Source organism: Dipodomys ordii, unplaced genomic scaffold, assembly GCF_000151885.1.
Source record: "Dipodomys ordii isolate 6190 unplaced genomic scaffold, Dord_2.0 Scaffold9, whole genome shotgun sequence".
In the NCBI taxonomy this organism is placed as follows: domain Eukaryota; kingdom Metazoa; phylum Chordata; class Mammalia; order Rodentia; family Heteromyidae; genus Dipodomys; species Dipodomys ordii.
In genome coordinates this window covers 17889554-17904339 of record NW_012267225.1, presented here as the reverse complement: position 1 = coordinate 17904339, position 14786 = coordinate 17889554, and positions in this window count along the sequence as shown.

Genomic DNA, 14786 nt, shown 5'->3' with positions numbered 1-14786 from the left:
TGGGGGTGGGATCCTCGTGGAGAATCCCGGCTGGTAGGTTTCTCTGTTCCTGGCGATCTGCTGTTCTGCGGACCGGTACCTGGTATCTGCAACCGGTACCTGGTATCTGCGAGCGGCCCCCTGTGTCTCTGGGGCTCCGGCAGCCCCCGCCCCGCCGGCTGGCCCTAAAGCTCTATTTTTAATCAATGTAAGGACTTCTTTTATTTCGTATTCAGGAATGGCTCTATAAATCATGCAATTTAGTTAACTCTTAATTTTCTGTAAGGAAGGTGAATGATATGCTTTATTTTCTATAAATAATCAGAATGTGCTTTTTGAGAGAAGTGTAGAGAAAACAAAGTAGGCCAGCTGCTGCTGTTATTCCAGGCTTTGTGCTGCTCTTGGGATTTTATCAATGTATTGAAGTGTGCAGGTGCGTGTATGCTTGTGATCCAAATAAATATGTCAAACCTATTATTTAAACGATTCTTTAAAAAAACATAGATTTTTATGGTGAGTAAAAATAATTTCAGTAGTTTCTACTGTCCTTCCTCTAAAAATGTGGTGGATGGGAATGTGGTTGCTTTATGCCCTTTACCAATAGATGCCTTGCCCACTGGAAGTAGTTGTGAGACACAAAAATGTGGTGGCAGAATGCCAAGTTTTCTATGCATAAAGGTTTTGTTCAGGCTAGGCATTGATTGATAATGCCATTATCAAGGGTCCTAGGGCCAAGTTCCTCTGTGGTTACAGAATGTGTTGCAGATCTCACAGCTCCATGAAGACCTTCTCTCCCATTTCCTTAAACTGTCCCCTTTCTCTGAATTTTTTCTCTCTGAAGTTAAACACTAGTAAACATCAACTCAGTATCAACTGCACATAACAGAAAGGTTCTGGCATTGATTATCCTGAATGCATGCATTTTAATTTATAGTGTTTGGATGAAGTGGAAAAGTAGGAAAAATCAAGTGGGATTTCTTCTTCACCTAAAATCAGAGACTGTGCATGTCAGCTTTCCTGTTGCCAGTGCAACAGGAAATTTTGGCTTAGGTTATCAGATTTTTTTCAGCTCCTGACAACTTGGCTGTATTGCTTTGGGTCTGTGGTGAGGCAGAATATGATAGTAAGAGTGCCTGGAAGAGAAGCATGGCAGCTGGGAATTAAAGAGAGGGAGAGAGGAGGAACCAGGGTCCTAGTATCCCCTTCAAGGGCACATTGTGAATGACATAACTTTCTTCCAGTAGCTCCCACCTCCTAAGGGGTCTGTCACCTCCCCCTCCCCCAATAGCATCACAGGATGGTGGCAAGGCTTTATTTAGCACATGGGTCTCTGGGGGGATAATAACTCCAGAACAGGGACTTTTTGGAGAAACACGGTGGGTGACAGCTCTTCTAGGAATGGTCTCTTTAAAGCATCTGACACAGCTGTGGGCACAGGATGTGGAATTAGTGAATTTTTTTGTGTTGAGTCAAGATAATTATTAGTTTTCCCCCTACTTTAATTGACAGTTGATCTTTTAAAGTCATACCTATCACCCAATGCACTTGTCACCTTGCCAGATAGTAGCAATGGACCCAGAACTCTCCCTCAGAGTGGTTGGCAGGTTCTTCATACATCCTAAGACAGGTGCTGACTTTCAGCTAAGGTCTAGCATGTTAAGGTAAAACATTAAAGCAAGGGAAAGGTGATAACAGATGAATACATGCATAAAACCTTTTACATCCATGCTAATTCATTGTTCATTTTTTCTGTGATTTGACTAGTCAAGCTTATGTTTTGTGTCACACTTCTGATTGTCATGTTTTTAAGACATAAATATATTTATTTTTTAATTTTTGACAGTACTTGAGATTGAACTCAGGGATTTATGCTTGCTATGCAATCACTTTATCTCTTGAACAATGTCTTCAGTCTTTTTGTTCTTAAGCTGTTTTTCAGATAGGGACTTGTGTTTTTTCCCAGGCTGGCCTCAGACTGATATCCTTCTACCACAACCTGGCTAGCTGGGATTGCAAATATGCACTTTCATATCCAGTCTTCAGTGAAAATCTTTTGTTTGTTTGTTTTTGTTTTGTTTATGTAGTACTGTAGAATCGAGCCCAGGGCTTCATGAATGTTAAGCAAGCACTCTACCACTAAGACACATTCCCAGCCCCACTGAAAATCTTAATTAATCACTCAGAATGACCAAATTAGTATTCTGAAAGATTTTCAAATCTGGAGTCTGGGGTAGGAAAAAGCCCAGGCATTTTGAAAATGTTTAATTCTTATAAAATGGAATAGTATCTTAGACTAGGGTGCTTTCTTAGACAAGGGTACTTTCTTGTATCTAAAATGTAGCAATTCATTTTTCTATGTAAGAACATGGAAGAACAGTGCAGGTTTGTTAATATATTGTATATGAATTAAACAGCTAGTGGTCTCAGATTATTTATGAGCCACATCTGTTTTTAATTTTTCCTGCAAACATCCTATGATGTCCATTTTTCTATCACTAAAAGGAATACAGAGAACATGGAAATAAATATGAAGATGAGACTAGGAAGTTAATGAGCTGATGTAAAGCTAGTTAGAAGCCCTGGGGCGTGTGTATGCTACCCTCTTACGTTGTCCTGGCCCCCAATACTCTGGACCTACTCTTCTTTTCATAACTGTATAGATGTCAACCCTTTTGTTAGGAAAGAATCCTGTTGCCTAGCTAGTTCTCACTGCATTCAGATCTCCAGTTAAATGGCAGTCTCCATAGGAGCTCTTCATACTTTCTGCAAAGGTGGAATCTCCTTTCAATGGGCTCTATAGCAACCTATATGTTCTCCTTTCTGGAAATGCATTTCAGTGTCTTATGTGTTCCATGTCTTTCTTGGCTGCTAGTCTACACATTCTTTTTTACAGGTATCACCAGGACCTTATGCATTCCCTGGACATTCTATAAATAAGGCAGTTACCTTTGAATTTATTAATTAATGCCCCTCCCTAGCTCTTTATAGCCAGCGTGCCAGTGACTCAGTGTAGCTTTTTCTCAGCCTGAGGTTGGGTGAGGGCCCTGCTAAAAAGAGAACTTCATGTTTGCTTAGGAGTTCCCTGAAGGCAGCTTTGTAGGCAGTTTTCTGTGATGGCCTTGCTCCAATGTGGCTTCTAAGTTCCCCCGCCTCCTTTTTATTTTTATTTATCTTTTATTTGATCTTCTTTTATTCTTTTTTTCTCATTTTAATTTTTTATTTTACCCTTTTTATTATTATATCTTTAAGTAGTTGTACAAAGAAGTTCCCGTTCTACAAAACAGTATATGAGTACAAGGTGTCTGACAACATTGTTACCCTTCTTTTATTCTTAACTAGTTGTCCAAAGGAGTTGCCATTTAACAAAACAGTTTATGAATATAGTGCATCTTGATTGATTTTACCCATTTGACATTCTCAGCCATCCAAGGATAGCTGAGCACTGAACAATTCTCTGCTGTAGGCTAACCTACAGGGAGAGGACAAGTGCACTAGAAAGCTTGCTAAGAGTCTGGAAATCCTGCTTTCTCAGGGCTTAATATCTTTGTCCTGTCTATGTGTACTTAGAAACTCTAAACCCCACTACCCTAACTTCTCCAAAGTGGATGGCATTTTTGCTGAGAATTTATTAAGAAAGGCTTGTCTTAATGTTTGCTGGATAGATAGCCTTTCCTAAGCAGCTGGCAAGTAAACAAGCTTTAAAAATTAATGGCATCAAATTGCATGAATAAAATAGTAATAAAGCAATAGACCTTTTATAACACTGGAGAGCAATTGTAACTACTTTTTAAATTTATAGTCCATTGTTTGCTTTAAAATGTTAATGAGGACTGGACATATAGCTCAGTAGTAGAGGCTTGTGTAGCATGCTCAAGGAAGGCCTTGGCTTCCATCCTCAGCATGTCAAGAAAACAAGAAAGGTTTGTTGTGCACATAGATCACTTCCCAGGTTATAGCCTGAATGATTCCTCCCCCTCTCCCCACCTTGTACATAGTTTAGAGTAGCCAGGTCTCAGTTCTGGAAGCCAGTAGGGGGCGTGGCAGAGGCTGGGGTGCCAGGCTGCAAGCAGCAGAGTAGCCTTGCCATCTGGGTCTATGAGGACGCACAGGCAGAGATTCGCCTGGCTCCTGTGCTCCTTTCCAATACCATCTTCTTCGTTTTTGCAGCTTCCCACTTTCCATCTGTGCCCACCCACTGGTTTCTCAAAGAATTTTAAAAAATTGGCATGGTTCAAGGAAATAAGAATCATGAATATGTGGGCTGCCTAGTTCTAGGTTAACTGTGTCGGAGACACAAGGCCGGTGTGGCCTAGTTAACTTCTCACACCCATTCTGGAGGCTGCGATCCAATGTCACTGACCTGGGCTGTGCATTTTGCTGCATGGTAGAGATTCGAGTGGGGTTATACTTTGTGAATTGCCAGCAAATGTTTTCTTTTCCTCTTCATCTTTGCCAGAGCTGCCTGTAGACTCTTAAGAGGCATCTTCAGAGAGCAAATAATTCAAGTTATTGAATGCAAGCATAAGCAATCCTTATGTGTTTTACTGGGGTTTAGTTCTTTAGAGACAATGACATCCTACCTAATAATTATTATATTGTCACCTTGTCATAGTTACTCCTGCAGGAGTTAGGACAAACTTTGCTATTCTGTTCTCTGATTTTTTAAAAAATCAAGTATTCCAGGAAAACAAAAAAAAAACCCAAACAATATCACAACAAACCAATGATCCTCAGAAGTAGTTATTTCTGAATAGAACATGACTGTATGACTGTTTTAACGATATTAAAAACATGAGTATTTAGTAAAATGGCTAGTTTTGTCCACTAATAAACACCTTGAAGCAGGCAAGATTTCAAAATTACACAACACATTTTATGGAGCACTGTCTGCCATGTTGCTGGAATTCTACATTTTTTCCAGGAATACTGTTTTAAATTTTTTAAATGTTTTAATTTGTTTGGATACTGGGGCTTGAACACAGGGCCTTGTACTTGGTGAGCCTGCTTTCCTGGTTTGTTGGCATTCTACCCCTTGAGTCATGCCTTCACCCTGGCTTTTTGCTGCTTATTTTGGAAATGGAGTCCATCAGACTGGCTTTGAACTTAGATCTGTATCTCTGTTTCCTGAGTACCTATGATTATAGGTGTGAGCCATTGGTACCTGGAACACAATACTTTTTATTGACTGGAGATTGACACTTCATTTTATATAGATGGATTTCTGAATGCTCATCTTCTCCAAGGAAAATAACCCATATAATAGGAACTCACATCATACTTTGTTGATGTGCTTTGGAAGTTGAGAATTTTGATGCACAGATGTGGGATTTAAATTTAGTCTGAAGATCTTATTATTTTTGTTTGTTTTCTTCAATGAAATGAGAAATGGACCAGTGAAAAGAACAAACCAAGTCAAGAGAATGTCCTTGAGAGGAAGGCCCATGGTTGCTTCTCCTAAAAGTCCAATGGAAATCTCTCTATTTCCCTTATGTGTGTCTAATCCTGGAGCAAACAGTTAGCTCCTGCCAGTAGAGATTCCATTGCTGTCTCAAGAATGCATAAGGTGTGAAAGAGATCCCTTAGTGAATGGAAGAAAGGTGTTCAGTAATAAAGGGATTAATCTGTTTCATTGGCTGAAATCACAAGTCTCAAAGGTCCAAGTTTTTAATGCCAGTAATCTTTGACACCATTGATACCCTCATTCTTACCCTGTGTCATCTTGAGGAAGGGTCTTTGCCTAACTCCTTCTGAATTTTCTTAGGCAAGTACTCTTTTTGTTCTAGATTTGTATTTCGTCAGCTAAGAACCTTAACTTTCCAAATATGTCCCTACGTTACCAGTTTTCACTTAGGAAGTAAAAAAAATAGTTCAAAATAATATGTAGGAAAAATTCTCTTCTGAAAATTTGAAGCATTAGAAGTTGGATTTTGCAAGTTTGTTTTGGGTAGCAGCAAGCATATTTCCCTTGGTTGGTTCAGCAACAACATTTCTGTCCCGTCATCTAGTTAGGGATGAATGGCATATTGTGGTTTCCAAAACTGAGACTGCATATGCTGCACCCAAACTTGCTCACTTTGGGAAGCTCATGAGTAGGCTTGCCTTTGATTTTTTTTTAAATTCCCTTGAGTTTCTTTTTTGGCCAAAGAGAAATTTCTTCTGTGCCATTCAAAATGTTTGAAACTATCGGCAACCCAGAATAGTGAAGGCCCTTCAGAGCCCTACTCAGAAATTCATTAACATGGTTAGGGGTAGGGAGTAGAGGGAATACAAAGGCCACAAAAGTTTAGGTGTCTTTTTTCTTTTGCTGGAGAAAAAGGTTGATGTTGATCCACAAAAAGAAGCTCCTGAGTGAAAATGTTGACAGATTTTGTGGTGTGCCTTGAGCTTTGTAGATAAGCTTGTTAAGGTATTCTTGATGATTCTTGGATTGCAGGCAATTGAAACTTACCTTCCATGTCATCACTGAAAGAGATATAACAGAGAGAGACAATATTTGGGGAAGATACCTAAAGGGAAAAATAATTTAGCATTAAAAATGTCTTAGAGATAACCACAAGGTTGGTGAGAAAAATATATTCATTTAATTTTCTCTAGAGTGACCATGATGAACAGCAGAGGCTTAAAGTAAAACAATTAAAAAAGAGCAGCTGAGGGCTGGGAAGGTGGCTCAGGGGTAGAGTGCTTGCCTTGAATGCACGAGGCCCTGGGTTTGATTCCACAATACCACATAAGCAGAAAAAGCCAGAAGTGGCTCTGTGGCTCAAGTGATAGAGTGCTCGCCTTGAGCTGAAGAGCTGAGGGACAGTGCTCAGGCCCAGAGTCCTGGCCCCATGACAGAAAAAAAGAAAGAACAGATAAGACAACCAACTGGCTGTCATGGGCAGGATACTGTGTTAGTCTTTGGAAAAGACAAGGAACACAAAACACAAAATTCTGTCTTCCTGGAGCTTTTAGTCTAGCAGAAGAGTTGATTGTATATTACTTGATGAATTGAACAAATACCACTCTTGACAGAACCAAAATACAACTTAATTTTGCTCCCATTGTTCCTGAAAACTCTTTTCAATGGGACCAGTATTCTTAACTTTGAGATAATATACTTGGCCTGGTCTGGTTATATCCACTATCTGTTTTACCATCTAAGCTGCCTGTAAGCTATGTGTTAGGACATGAAGGGAGACAGGAGAGCTGCAGTCTCTTCTAATGTGGCTGGCTGGCATCCTGTTTTCTCACCTGGTAGGTCTTTTGAACGAGGATTCTTCTGCGTAGACTCCCAGAACACTGAAGCTTTGGGAAGACCCACCAGGAGGCTGTTGCATTCTTGTAGCTCCCTTGTTCAAGGAAAGATGCTACTTACCTCCTCCAGGTGGTTTCTGCATGGACTTTCCTCAAACCTGGCTACATCGTGGTATACCACCAGCTTTTTGCCTGGCCCTCTTCTCTCTGAGCAGCCATGTTGGCAGGTTGGACAGCATGCCTCCTAGGCCATATAGATACACATTTGGCTAGGAACTCTCATTTATCCACCCTTCCCACTTCCAGACTGCACTTGTAAGTGCAGTACCTGCCATATGCATCATCATCTTTGCTTTCCATCTAATAGCCTGCTGCCAGTGTGCCAGTGTGCTAGGCAAGTTCTAGAACTGGGCTGCAGAGCTCAGCTCATCTTCCAACTGCAAGAGTAGGCCTCAGAGTGCCTGGCTGTACATGGATGTGAGCAAGAGGCTACCGGGATGGCTTCCTATTTCTGTCTTTGATGTGGTTTAGGTCTCTAGGATCTCTGAAGTTCTTGGGATTACTCAGCATGTCTGCATTCATGTGGGGATTTGTGGATGTCAGCTTTGTATTGAGACTTTAGTGTTGGAATCCTAAAGTGGTGAGAGTAGGCAGAGAGACTATCTGGTCATGTTACATTGCAATCCTCACATATAGTAGGAGATAAGTGCAATCACTATCCCCTAAAAAACTAAAGAAATCTGAACTCCAAGTGCTTTAAATAATGCATCCCAAAAGCAGAGCTCAGTTCTGAGATTGGGCCTCAGACTCATGCTAGCTTCTATTTTGTAACTTAGTGATGTCTTGGATACCCAGGATGAAGGAACCTGAAGGGAGAGGGCTACTTCTGACAGAAACTCACGGAGAATGAGCAAAGAAACTAGATGAGAAAATAAAAGTTCCTGGCCCGCCCCCATTCCTGACTTCTAGGTTTGCACTTCTCATACTGCTCACAACAGACCCTTGTAGGATGCCCAGAGGCTGTGCCACGCAGTGCCAGCCCCACAGCCATCACTGGACCGCCGAGGATGTGACTGTGGCTCGGGACATGAGCCCGCTTGTTCACTCACTCTCAGTGAAAAGAGTTTTGAAATGAGTTCTGAATAGACAGCATTTTCTTTGTGCGGTTGGTAAATAACACAGAGCAAAGTTAGCAAGTTGCAGAGCTTTTGCATTCTGATTCTATGGAACCTTTTTGTAGCGAGAAGGGCAGGATGTTTTTCACAGAATGTGACCTCACAGGAATATTAGAGGTAAGGAGCAAAATTTGATTGTGGTAACTGAATGCTTTACATCTCTGAAAATATGGCTTTTAATAAAGCTACAAGAGGAGAGGAGAGAAAATCTCTGGCATCATTCTATGAAAAAAAATCACTACCTGGTAGTATTGTGGAAGATGCCATCTATATTGGTTTGACATTTGTTTAGATCTGGTTAAAAATCAGTGATTTTTTTCTATGATAATTTCCATATGCACATTTTTTCTCCTTTAGAAAATAATAAAATATCTGAATGGGGCAGCATGGAGAAACCCTAAGCGAAATAGCATAAGAACATTTTGGAACATATCTAGGAAAAGATAACTTCTGTCATACCTGTAGATGTCCACCAGATAAAGGTAAGGCAAAAAAAATATTGTTGAAGGCAGATTCAGGTTATTTGATTACATCTCACCTCACTGCAGATACGCAGTCCTGATCTAGGACTGGTGAGTGGGGAGCTGGGAGGGCCACCATTTGCTCCTCCCTTTCACAGCACCCACATAGTAGTCCTGTGTCAAGTAGAACAATTAGCAGTCACCTGGAGCTGTTTTTAATGCCAGCTGTGGAGGAGTAGAGGACCTGTGAGGGGGTGGAGGGACCTGATGGATTATGATATTCCACAGACACTTCTGCTAAAATGTCAATGTGTTTAATGCTGCAAATGTTTCTTGTACAGTATGGAATTTCTTTCAGGTTTATATTTGCACTAGGACTGACTCATTTTCTATTTAGAATTTTTTAAAAAAATCACTTTCTATGGTGCTTAGATGAAAAGGACATCTGTTGCTTACATATAATAAGCATCAAATATAAAGCTATGTTGGATACTCAAGCCGTTTGTTTGTCGCTATAAGAGACCTGCAACATATGCATTCTGTATGTCTACTGCAATTCAGGCACCAAGGAATCAAACTTTCTAATTCTTCTATAATTTTCTTTTTAATCTTGAGCTAAATTAAATTACTAAAAAGGAAAAGCATCTCAGTTAGGTGTTTTGAATGAAATTCAGAGGAGCAAATATTGTATTGGTCACTCTGTAGCGCTGGAGATTTTGAATGAGGGTTGTTTTTTTTTTTAAGCAAAGCATAGTAAATACTTTTTGTTGGCACTTTGTATTACATAATGTAAATGTTACAAGAAAATTGCTTCACTAGCTTGCATAGGAATCAAACTGTTGTTTCTCAGGACTATGTAAGTTTTATGTTTCACAATTATGGGGGAAGTAAAGCAGCTAGAGCTAGAATGGAACTGCAATCAAGGCTCCTAGCAGGTGTTCCAGAAGAAAAGATCCCTTGATTTCTGAACAGTTGGAGGAAGCATGTATGGTTTGTTACTTGGCGCCTTGGTTTTTCCAACTAATTCAGTTAAATTGCTGTCAGATTAACTGGCATGGTCACTTCAGATCAACTTAGAATAAAGAATGCAGAATAAATGATTCTCTTATAAGCCAGGTTCATTTAACCTAGGTAAAGAAATTAATTCTAGCATATGAATCCTACCTTATGCAAATTCTAAGTAGCTTGTGAATTTCCTTATTGAATTTGTCACTTTTAACTTTTCACTTAACTATTGTGCATTGTCTTGAAAGAGCTTTGTGATGAAAATCATAGATCCCAAACTAAACACATTTATTTCTTTAAGTGTTATAGTTAAAATGAAGCCCTGCATATCATATTATAAGAAATACAATCCCTTGAGCACTTTCTGTGTTGATGAATTTGGGTAGTGATGTGGGAGGGTGGATTGTTTCCCAAAAATCATTTACACAAGCCAACCAGCAGAGGGAAGCACAGAGCAATGAACTCTGCAAAGTTTCCAAACATCTAAAAACCTGCAGGGAAAATACATGTTTAAAAGCAGTCCGTTTTTGGCTTGGTCCTGTAATACTAGCTACTCAGGAGGCTGAGATCTGAGGGTTATGCTTTGAAGCCAGCCTGGGCAGGAAATTCCATGAGACTCTTTTCTCCAATTAACCACTAAAGACTGGAAGTGGGGTGGTGGCTCAAGTATAGAGCACACACAAACACACATAAAGTTACAAGTTAGTCCTTTTTGGGCAATTATCTTGACTGAAACCATAGATCCCTGAAAAACACATTAATCCCTAGGTATGCATTTCATCATGAAAGTATTGAGGTGCAAGAGACAGAACTCAAATTTGCCAAGGTCCCTGAGAAAATTTAAGAGTCCCTGCTTATATTTTGAAAATTTTCTTTTAATTTATTACAAAGACTATATAATTGTAAAGTAAGACTGTATGAAATCTATCATCAGTAGTGTGAACAAATACACTCATTATACAGTTTTTCAGGATGATTTTGCTGATGAAATATACTGAAAAACAAAAAATTCAGGTTTGTGAAACTTTCTATACAACACAGCATTTGAACCAAAATGCAACTTAGGAAGTTATTCCATTAGATACATATTTCCTTAATGCAAAATGATAGCACTTGTTCTACTTACTAGAATTTTTCTCTTCAGGAATAATATAGAAAACCTTCTTTGTTCTATAATAAAATATATTACTCCTCAATGGACATACACTTTACACTGAAAAAGCAATATGTATATGATGGAACAGAAAATCAAATGACTTAGTGACATTTTTATGGATCCATATTATATTTGTGTTCTAGAGTTAACATTAGATTATTAATTGTGTAAATGCTTAGGATATCTAAATGCCTTTCTACTACATTTTATTCCCTTTTCTGAAAGTTAACATTTAAGATTATCATTCTTAGAGGACGATGGGATAATAAAGTCTTTCTTTTCAAAAGTTCATGAGTATGTAACAAATTGAAACCACTTTTATATGCCATGTCTTTTCATGCTGTGATTGTTCTTGGATTTACTTTCTAAAGGACTTTGGCTCATATCAACTTCAGATATTTGACACACCAAGTAGTGTTGTCTTCAAAGGTTTCCCAGGCAACTGCAACAATTCATCTGGTTCCCATCGAAGTGCCCTTGAACTATCAGCTCACTTGTGCGGTATATGTGCAGCAAAAGGAAAACACTAACTAGCTACTTCATCTACCAGGCTAGTGGGAACGGTTTGGGAAAAGGAGCATGAATTTCTCTAAAACACTCACTTGGATGTTAAGCCAGCCGACTAGCTGGCTCCCTTTGTCACACTCTCTTAGGAATAGAGAGGAGGAGAGAAAAACTATAAGCTGAGCCCTGGGTTTTATGCTGGGCTTTACTCATGGTTCTTAGGTTGCCTGAGAGTGAGTCCCTAACTGTTGGCTAGGTCAGCTCAAGAACCTCAGTGCAGGGCTGGGAAGGTGGCTCAGTGGTAGAGTGCTTGCCTTGCATGCCTGAGGCCCTGGGTTCGATTCCTCAGCACCATATAAGCAAAAAGAAAAAAGCTGGAAGTGGCGCTGTGGCTCGAGTGGCAGAGCGCTAGCCTTGAGCTGAGGGACAGCGCCCAGGCCCAGAGTTCAGGCCCCCCGACCAGACCAAAAAAAAAAAAAAAAAAAGAACCTCAGTGCAAATCATTGGCCCACCATGGGATAACCACATGCAAGTCTCTGAATGAAGCCTCTCTGCTGTCTGCTGTCCTCCATATGCTAATCTTTGAGAGTTGCTATGTTAGATCTTATTTCTCACCCATAATGAAGCTGGGAATACAGTGTCGTCCCATTGTATTTAGAGGACAGTTCATAATTACCTAAAGCTCAAAGGAAGGAAGAAATTAGAATCCTGATCTTGTGATTCTTCTTAGTATGGATTATATTCTGCGCTTTAAGATCAGAGTTTATTTCATCTAGGCAGATAGCACAATGTGAACTTTTTCTCTCATTTATTTTGAAGCTTTGTTTTCATATGATTGAATCGTACCTAGGGTGAATGACAAGGTAATATAATAGACTTAGTCTATAATCTAGAACTCTTTAAATGGGAGCAGATTGCTATTCTAAATAAAGGACTTCTGCAGAAGTCTCCCAGTCATTGCAAAATCAAACTCAAAGTCTAGAGAGCTAGGCCAATTAATTATATGTTACCTGAACTTGCTGTAAAAGCATTTTACTCTCTATTCTCCCATTTCCCCACCCTTTAGCATTTCCCTCTTTTAGTGTTTCTTGTATTTTGTTCAGTTCATTATACTCAGTCATAAGTATTCTCCATCTTACAGTAAGCAGATTTTTAAAATCTCTTTATGGATCCATAACAAATTTTAGTAAGGAAAAAAAATATATATGTGTATGTGAAAACTTACATAATATGAAACATAATAGTTGCTTTAGCTACCATCCCTCCTACCAACAACAATTACTACTATGACTATTGCTTTGAATAATCTTTGGCTTGTTAAAACAACACAGATAAATATGGTTTTATAGTAGGAGATACAGTTTTCAGGATGTGAAATAATAGTAATCAATTTGAATAAATATTTGCTATTTGTTTTCATAAAAGTTTTAATCCTCAAAAGAGAACTCTGACCAAAAGAGGGATCTCGCTGGATCAATGAAACAGGTGGCATGAGTCATATCCCTGGCTTTAATTAAAATGGATGCTGTGCATGCTGGCAAGGACCAGGCTACACATAGGCAGCTTGTGAATTTCTTAAGCCGAAATCCAGCTGGAGGTTTCTTAATCAGATGGACTTATTTTTGACCATTTATAATCTATCTGTGTATGTAGATCATTGATGTTATAGTTTTGATACCTAAATCACGGGTTAAAAAATTCAAAGAGGCATATGAATCTGGAGTCTCAGACAGATACTCCTGAGCCAAAAGGTTTTTGTGCAGAGCTAATATGTATAATAGAGAATCAGTCTTTCACTGTAGAGTTCTGTTATCGTGTCTCAATGACTGAATGAATATTCTGAATTAATAAGCATAACGTTTGTATAAGCTAAAAACTAGTCTAAGCTCTGCATTCATTGATGGGAACCTTAAGCAAATGTTTCTTTTCATCAGCGTGTTCAAAAGGCATAAACATAATTATAGCCTATCCTGAGGCAAGAATGTGTAGACTGGTTAAAGTGGTAACTAGGGTTGGACAGGACAACTTAAAGTAAAGGACTGAGTGTTTTGAGTTCTTGGGAGAACCTGGAAGAAACTGATTTTTCTTTTTTTGTTTCTTTTGAAAATACGTAGATATTTGTGCTTTTTATATTACAGAAAAATGTTTAGATAGTAAGGCTAATTAGTGGGATTTGGGAGGGGGATTTTTTTTTTAAACTAGGACTGGTTAAAATTGCAGATGAGTTGCTATTCATTACTTGAAGAAAATATAGAAAAGTGGTAGAAATATCAAAAAATGTATTAATTTTAAGTTTATCAAAATACTGAAGAGCAGCAGCTGGGCACTCAGTGGCTTATGCCTGTAATTATAGCTATTTGGGAGGCTAAGAACAGGTATGTCACTGTTCTAGGTAGAAAAGTTGGTGACACTCTTATCTCAACAGTAGGAAGCTGGACACAGTGGTGTGTGCCTGTCATTCCAACAGCAATTGTATGCCTAAAATAGGATTGGATACAGGCAGAAAGTGAGACTCAGTCTCAAAACCGGGGCTGAAAATGTGGGTCAATGGTAGAACACTTGCCTAGCAAGTATGAGGGCCTCAGTTCAAAGCCCGGTACCAGTAATGACACCACCACTACAAAACAACAACAACAAAAATGTGCTGAGTTGCTGTAAAAGAAAGGAGGAACTTGGCTTCTTGGCTTCTTCCCTCTCTTCAGTTCTGCTTTGTGTCCTCTGTTAAGATTAGTTCAGGAAAACTCTGGGTTATAGGATCTCTTTCCATATTTTCTTCATAACATTAACATCTGAACACCTCCTCTTTTTCTTAAACATTACATCTGGTATGAAGTAGAGACAGATAGTGGGAATGGGTGTACTCTAGGCTAGGAAGTGCCACTCTGTTTTTCTGCTTTCATCTTTGTAGTACTTCATTCATTCTTTTTTTTTTTAAATTTTATTTGTGAAAATACTGTACAGAGGGGTTACAATTGCATGGGCAGGATAATGCGTACATTTTTTACCAAGCATTGCAGCCTCCTCCTTTGTTTACCCTTCACATCACTTCCCAGCCTCCCCCCTCCTCCCCCAATCCCAATCCTTCTCCTTCCCCCCTCCTTTACAACTTTACAACTTTACAACTTTACGTTGTAAAGTTCGTTTTGGACATGACAACTTGTACTTCTCATTGTTGCATCAGGTCCACCTGTATCCTTAAACAACTGGTTTTTCCCCATCTCCTCCACAAGTTATACTGACATCAAATATATTGAAAGCAGGGGTTATACT